General features: G+C 42.9%; 1 pseudogene; it reads left to right on the top strand.

Moving 5' to 3' along the window:
* The first annotated feature begins 269 nt into the window (after positions 1-269).
* LOC124273826 lies at positions 270-6443 on the top strand (annotated as a pseudogene).
* The last annotated feature ends 642 nt before the right edge of the window (positions 6444-7085 follow it).

Genomic DNA, 7085 nt, shown 5'->3' with positions numbered 1-7085 from the left:
TTACAGCGTTTGCTCATCGCGAAAAATAGGCGGCACGTGAATGAACTCTTTTCCCCGAAAGTGATGCTTCCTCCAGAGTCTTGAGATTATCTGATTGTGCATTGACCAGAATGCCCCTTCTAACTTGGCGCTGTCAGCAGTGGGATCCGGTGGTCGCCTCTACAATGTTTATTCCTAACGCGTTTCAGGATGGTCCAAACCAGCCAGAGCCCAGCTGCTAGAAAGGTCAAGAAACCAACATATGTGGAAAAAAGATTGGTGGAGACAAAATGGAGGAAACTGACGTGGCCATCACCGATATGTGAGTTTGATCAAAGAGTGACATGCAGCCCTGAAAAAAACTCCTCCACGCCTCCAAATGCATTGCTGCATGTAGGGATGCATCAGCTGGGATTGGGTGGTCAATCAATCAGTCAGTCAATTGCCGTACGTGAGATCAGCATAGCTGGATTTTACCGTGGAATGGACTCCCACATATTGTACACATGTTGTAACCCCAAACTCATATAGGAAAACCAAAATCGGTAGTTTGCGTTCAGAGCTAATGCTCTAGCCCTGGTGGGCTAAGCCGCGGAGCCAGCGGAGAAGGCGTATAATGAAGTTCTGAAAATGATTTAATCAACCTAATCTGTCCACCATCATCATTATCAGTCACCATCATTTCACTGCTTTTCAGGGTGAAAGTTCAGTAGCTTGATCACACAAGACAATAAAACATACTTACTTCATCAAATGCTTTGCAAATACACAGGTCTCTCTTTCACTGACCCTGAAGATTTCAGCGTTAGAATTGGTTTTCAGTAAACTCCATGCCTTGTCGAATAGGCTTACTCAACGGACTGGTGGCTCGACATGGTTGGACAATACGTATCACATCCCATTTGGCGTAGATCGATGCTCTGCGGGTTGTTGATCACTGGATTTATCTGGTCCAGACTCCTCGACATTTCAGATTCGTCGCCATATAGCTGAATATTGCTGAGTGCCGCGTGAAACTAAACTCACTCACTCTTTTCAGTTTCTAAGTTGCCAAAATGTTCGATCATCCTACCGAAAGCGAATAACTCAATCGATGCATCGGATTGAACATTTGAGAATTGGGTGTTTTAATTGCATAGCTTTTAGATTCATGGTCATCAGTTATTTCCATTTATTTGGAAACACAAGTACCTAAGAGCAGCACCATCAGGTGGGAAGGTAGGCATGCCGAATGTTATGACAAGATTCCCGCGCTTGGTTATGGTTTGTCAGTACCTTTCCTTTGTGCATATTTGAGAACTGCATCACTTTGGGCCTCCCATCCAATGCCTCAAACCGTATACAAAATATAATTAAAAATACTGAGCCACACCATTCAAAACCAGTTTTCTTAATGCCAATACAGGGCTCCTCGGGATGAAAGCCTTTCTGTTGCTTCGCACTGGTTACCACCTATATTATGAAGTGCAACCTAGTTATTAGCTCCAATTTTTGAGAGGGTAACGCTCTAGAATAAAGATCTTAATAATTTAATGGCACATTTCCTTCTCCATTACATATTGCAATGTAAGAGCAGTGCAACTGAATTTATTCGGCTTGGCGCTAACGAAGGTTTTGATCTCAGGCTGTAATCTGGTGCAAGTAGGTTAACATCTCTTAAATCGAGCTCCCGTATGATAGCTTGGCAAGCTCTACCAGCCCTTGTTCTCACCCTAAGAAATGTGTGTTTATTTGCAGACAATTCCAGAGCAATCAGTAGTGAACTTTGTTTGAATTTCTGCTAATTCTGATTGAACACAACCAAAATGTTCAATGTTTTACATTTTCTGTCAGGTTTCAGCTCTCAATTTGTAGCCAAACGGATGCCTTGAGCTGGTTCAGAACTTTTGCCCTTGAAATGTAGCTGGTCAGTGAAGACTACCATTGCTGTATTTTTATCTTGTCTTCATCGCAGAATCTAGTAGTCTCAGGCTGGTAGACTAGTATGAATTTCAAAGTTGCTGTCCTGTGGTTCCAATCTGTAGACAGTGTTGATGTCTGAAAGAACCTGGAAAAAATTTAAGCTTTTCGAATTATCTCCTTAGACTCTATGACTATGACATATAGCTTGGTGTACCCTGGGTTGACTGAAGTTCCTTCTTCACAGCCCCGCTTACTACCCAACAGAAGACAAGCCTCGCGGACCTTAAAACACAAACAGAAGGCATTCAAAACCATACACACAAGCTGAGGTCCACCATCAGCCCCGCACTGTGCCTACTATTGGTCGCTGGCAGACATAAGGGAAAGGTGAGAATGATTATTATCAGGTTAAGATACTGACCTGTTACCTTGCTTTGTTTAAATTAACCCGTGAAGATCCGTGGGTAGAGTAGGTCTCTCAGCAACCCATTCTTTGTCATAAAGGCTTAATTATGCTTGTCGCGGAGTTGGCTACTATGCTTGTCGTGAAAAGGCTAATTAACGGATCGGGTGGTCAGGCTCAATGACTCTGGTTGACACGCCATCGGTTCCCACCGCGCTAGATCGATGCTAATGCTGTTGATCACTGGATTGTCTGGTCCAGACCACCGCCATATAGATGGAATATTGCTAAGTTTGGTGTAAAACTAAACTTGCTCACCTGTTGTTAAAATAGTCATGTTTACTGGTGCTGGTTATTGCTCACAATATGCAGACTGCTCAATAATCAATTGTGATCTTAGACCCCACCACAAAAGTCGTGGGCAAAAATGGAACATAATCATGACCTTGTGCAAACAAAACAGGCACCAAGTAATACCATGATCAAGACGATTGAGGCTACTTCCTAATATGTTGTTTACATTGCAGTTTTACTAGTCATATATCAGTTGTTTGTCTCGATTTAACAAACATAACAATAAGAAACATACTTTTAGAGACATATGATGATTCATTTTTTAGCAATATTGATTAGAGTGATTGTCAATGTTCTTTGTTTCAGCGTGTTGTTTTCCTGAAGCAATTGAACTCCGGATTGCTTCTTGTTACTGGTGAGTGGGTATCTCCGGTCATTTTCTCCTCTCATACTTGTAGATTCATATTGAAAATTCCTGATGTGATATTGCTGGAATATTGCTAAAAGCAGTCTAAAACCCAACCTAACTCATTTCATCAATTTCATCACACTCACTCACTACCAAGCCACACTAACACATGCACCAAATTGAAAAAATCATACTCCACTGTTCGAGATCCTTTTCAGCATATGTTAGACTGACTGACTGACTGGACTGAAGCTTGGTTTTACGCCGAAGTGGGCAATATTCCAGGAACACCCAACATGCAGGCATATGTTAGAAGTTAAATACAACCATCAATAAATTTCCTAACAGTATAACAGCAGGCTGTAAGTAATCACGCTCTTCTTTACTAGACATTCCAGTGATTGACATCATGAGCATAGGGTCTATATAATAGGGATAGGGAAGACATGCATGACTCTTATATGGATATGACCAATTAAATCCTCTTTAAATTGGTCTTAGGCAACCAAATACTTGTTTAATGAGGTGAGAGTGGTCAGGGATCGCCAGACTCTGGGATGATGCGTGCTCATATCCCCATTATAGGATTCATTGCTCAATGCGATGTTGATCACAGGATTGTGTGTGGTCCAGGACTGCAATATTTACAGGCCACCTCACCATTATATGGCTGGAATGTTGCGTGAGTGTCAGCTAAACAAACAAACTAAACAAGCAAAATACATGCAGTGTTCACTATATTTGACTCGGGGATTAATCTGTAAAAAGCTTAGGGGAGGCAGCTATTTTCTCATTTGTACATTGTTTCGACTCTGAGTTTCATTCACCACATGGGATCAGTATGCGAATCCATTTTTTGTATCTCGTCTGCTATGCGATGGGAATAGTAATTGCTGTGAAACTAAGGGGCAGCATAACTCTGCAGTGCATTTTACCATAACAGTTTTGTTGTAATGAAATTTTATCTGTTTTGAGGCAAACATTGGTTCACAGGACTCTTCATGTAACTAACTTCACATGTCACTTCTACGGGTATCCACATGTGTGAAGCCCATTTCTGGTGTCTTTCGGTCGCGGCTATTGATGGAATGTTGCCAAAAGTGGCATACAAATATACTCACTCACACTCTAATAACTATAGTGGGTGATCTCTGCTTCCTGTGTCCTATTTCATCTACATTAAAGTGAGACTGTTGTAACTCACATTCTTTAACACGCTGTGGATCATTGTAGCCATTATCACTTTGTGTAACAGAGGATGGTGATGGTGTTGACAAAAAGGACATATTATTATATTAACATTTATATAGCCACATATCCAGTAGCTAAATAGTACATGCCCTCTAGGCTACCGAGCATATTTTCCCCTCGATCACTGGATGTCAATCCTCAACAGCACATAGTATTATCAATCTCAACTCCCCGGAATCATATTACAACTATCGTTTCTACTCAGGGTGCACCTGACATTATGCTAAGGCCTTCTTCTCATCCTTACGAGGCGTACCCATTCACAGCTGGGTGGACTGGGACACATAGTCACAGTACTTTCGTCCAAGTACACTGCACGCTGTTCCCCACCCTGTGAACTAGGGTGTTTGCATGTATTCATGTGGCCACCATCTGGTCATATACCAACGGATTCTCGCGGGTTCTTTATGCACACAGGGTTGTGTACTGTACACCAGGGGTTGTAAAGAGTCTGCACCCAAAGTTGACTTAAGGTTTTACCGGGTCACAGGTGGGCAACCGATTACCATCAACCCTCGATGGATCACTAGCCTCTGGCCTGGCGATCACTTCAGCCTCATGCCCATGTACTATAGGTGTTGGTAGGAGAGAGCAAATGGCCAATTATATTTTAGACTGATGAGCTGTAGGGGCCATGCGTAATCCCAATCAAGGCTAAGGTGCAGCCATTCAGTGCAAACACTTTAGCATTGTGGATTCAAATCCGGCATTCCGACGGCGACTCTTGGTATGTTGCCACCTGGGCGCCATGGGTGCCGCAGCGGTAAAATGTCGGCATTATTCAAGTTTTTTGGTCTTCAAACTAGTGATCCATCTTAACACTTCATAATATAACTGGAATAATTGACAGACCGGCTAAACACAGATGACCGAATACTGTAATGTTCAAGGCAAAGTTATTCCAACTTTACCCTCTCTTAAATCTTATATGACCAATTCTGTGGTGTAGTGGTTAGAGCTTCTTCGAGAGCCGGAAGGTCGCTGGTTCGATCCCCTGACCGCCATGCCATACCAAAAAAGACATTAAAATATAGTTCTTGTTGGTCCCCGGCTGTCGCCGGCATTAAAGGGTAGAACAAGGACTGGTCGGCTCGAGTCAGTATAAGTATAACGCGGTTCGAGTCATGCTTTCACCGCAGCATGGTATCTCAGTGGGCCATAGCACCAGCACCAGCTTCAGCCTGGGCTAGTACAAGCAGCTGCACCTACTAATACACACGCATGCACGCCGCCATGTGACTCATGGAGCCTAAATATTCTCGAAATGTTGACGTTAAAACCCAATTCCCACCCTTTAACCTCAACTCTAAACTAATATGATGATCTCACAATCTCTTGATTGGCGCCATGTTTCCGGTCACTGGTGATCTCTTCCACAGGACCCTACCAGTTGAACAACTGCCCCCTTTCGGCCGATCAACCAGATCTATGTGATTGCTACCAAGACCAGGGTTGGACATTAAGCGTGAAGCTGCCCGGCTAGAATTAATGATGATTATTTCCGTGAGATCCAAGCAGCCGAAGGCCAAGCAGACCGAGGGAGAGATATTTGACACTAAGAAAGAGGTTGGGATATGTTTTGAAGTTATTTACAATCATCCAACCTAACAGTCTGTTTCTGTAAAACGTCTTATTGGTTAAGGAATGTCAGTTTGAATGGAATTTTGCAATTAAAGAGAATAGTTTGTAAAGTTCAGGTATGTTCAAGAACTCATTTTGAATGTATATTCAAATTCCATGAATTTTCTCTCAACATACCTTTATACAAGGGGAGGCGGGGTAGCCTAATGGTTAAAGAGTCCGCTCATCATTCGATTTCCCAAATGGGTACAATGTGTGAAGCCCATCTCTGGTGTTTCCCGCCGATATTTGCTGGAATATTGCTGAAAGCACTGTAAAACCATACTCATCCAACACCTTTATACAACATGATCTGTTATATATTAATGTACAACTGAAGAGAGAAAAGACCAAAATACATTCATTCAGAAAATTAATGTTTGACTCGTTGCTTAATGGTCCCTCCTGTAATTGTGTTCCAGAGGTACCAAGTGTCCGAGCAGCGCAAGACTGACCAGAAGGAGGTTGACAAGCAGCTGCTGGATGTCCTCAGGAAGAGTCCTGAGAAGAAGCTCCTGTTTGGATATCTAGGCTCCATGTTCTCACTCCGCACCAAGGAGTTCCCACCACAGGATGGTCTTCTAATTGTACAGATTTCGATTGACACATTAAACTTGGGAACCCTAGTCAGTCTCTGCTGTAGTGTCATGGCCTCTGGGATTTTATGTTATGTATTGGGGCGTGGGGTAGCCTAGTGGTTAAAGCGCTAATCGCCACCTAAGACCCGGTTCGATTCCCTACGCGGGCACAATGTGTGAAGCCCATTTCTGGTGTCCCCGCCGGATATTGCTGGAATATTGCTAAAAGCCGTGTAAAACCAAACTCAGTCAGTCAGTGTTATGTACTGGTCTCCCTTATCTCTGTTGCAGGGCTTTAGGGGCTTGCCCTCTAGACAAGGGATCTCACAGGACCACACATTACTAATAGTTAAATTTTGAAGGGTTCTTTGATGGATTGTATTGGTTGTTTACTGTCACCCTCAGCAGTGTTTGTAAGCTGTATGTATTACGGCAGTCTGTAAATAATTGAGCCTGGACCAGGACAATCCAGTGATCAACAGCAACAAACATTGATGTCCACAATTGGGATATGATGACGTGCCAACCAAGTCAGCTGAGCCTTCGTGACCCGATCCCATGCTTTGTTGCCTCTATGACAAGCATTGGTTGTTGAAGACAATTTCTAAGATTGATCTTCTTCACAGGTCCTTAGAGCAAATAATGAAGG

This window comes from Haliotis rubra, unplaced genomic scaffold (assembly GCF_003918875.1).
Source record: "Haliotis rubra isolate DU_JTF1 unplaced genomic scaffold, ASM391887v1 Scf1849, whole genome shotgun sequence".
NCBI classification, from domain to species: Eukaryota; Metazoa; Mollusca; class Gastropoda; order Lepetellida; family Haliotidae; genus Haliotis; species Haliotis rubra.
The sequence above is the reverse complement of the archived record's forward strand: the minus strand, read 5'-3'. Positions and strand labels throughout refer to the sequence as shown.